The 1,116-nt window shown below is 41.4% G+C and overlaps 1 non-coding gene across 1 annotated transcript; it reads left to right on the top strand.

Annotated features, from left to right (window-relative positions):
* The first annotated feature begins 318 nt into the window (after positions 1–318).
* LOC130959095 (small nucleolar RNA R71) lies at positions 319–426 on the top strand. Its single transcript, XR_009078190.1, has one exon. It is a non-coding gene; the product is annotated as a small nucleolar RNA R71 (small nucleolar RNA).
* Positions 427–1,116: the final 690 nt, after the last annotated feature.

Raw genomic sequence — 1,116 nt, 5'->3', positions numbered from 1 at the left:
ATCCTTAGTATTGTTTGGTGCATTTTGCGTTCCAGACAGACTTTGAGAAATCAAATTGACTTGTTGAGTCATATTTATTCTGAGCCAAAATGGCGTTCAGAGTGTCAATCTCAAGAACTCCTTTCTTCTGATTAGTCCCATTGTTCACAGGATTCCTTTCAGAAGTGTACATGAATTGGTTATTTGCAACCATTTCAATTAGCTCTTGAGCCTCTGTAGGCGTCTTCTTCAGATGAAGAGATCCCTCAGAGCTATCCAAAGACATCTTGGATAGTTCAGAGAGACCATCATAGAAATACCTATGATGCTCCATTCAGAAAGCATGTCTGGAGGACATTTTCTGATTAATTGTTTGTATCTTTCCCAAGCTTCATAGAGGGATTCTCCATCCTTCTGTCTGAAGGTTTGGACTTCCACTCTAAGCTTACTCAATTTTGAGGTGGAAAGAACTTTGCCAAGAAGGCATTGACTAGCTTTTCCCAAGAGTCCAGGCTTTCTTTAGGTTGAGAATCCAACCAGTTCTAGCTCTGTCTCTTACAGCAAAAGGGAATAGCATCAGTCTATAGACCTCAGGGTCTACCCCATTAGTCTGACGTGTCACAGATTTGCAAGAATTCAGCTAAGAACTGATGAGGATCTTCCATTGGAAGTCCATGGAACTTGCAATTCTGTTGCATTAGAGAAACTAATTGAGGCTTAAGCTCAAAGTTGTTTGCACCAATGGCAGGGATAGAGATGCTTCTCCCATAGAAATCAGGAGTAGGTGCAGTAAAGTCACCCAGCACCTTCCTTGCATTGTTGGCATTGTTGTTGTTTTCGGCTGCCATGGGTTCTTCTTCCTTGAAGAATTCGGTCAGGTCCTCTAAAGAGTTGTGCTTTGGCTCTTCTTAGCTTTCTCTTCAGGGTCCTCTCAGGTTCAGGATCAGCTTCAACAAGAATGCCTTGTCTGCTCTGCTCATATGAAAGAGAGAGAACAAGAAAATGTGGAATCTATGTCACAGTATAGAGATTCCTTGAAGTGTCAGAGGAAAAGAGAAATAGAAAGAAGAAGGTGAAGAGAATTCGAACTTTAATTAGAGGTTCGAATTGTGCATTTAGAAGGAGTGGTACTCCATA

The sequence above is a fragment of the Arachis stenosperma genome, chromosome 10 (assembly GCF_014773155.1).
Source record: "Arachis stenosperma cultivar V10309 chromosome 10, arast.V10309.gnm1.PFL2, whole genome shotgun sequence".
NCBI classification, from domain to species: Eukaryota; Viridiplantae; Streptophyta; class Magnoliopsida; order Fabales; family Fabaceae; genus Arachis; species Arachis stenosperma.
This window is presented reverse-complemented; position numbering and strand designations above follow the sequence as displayed.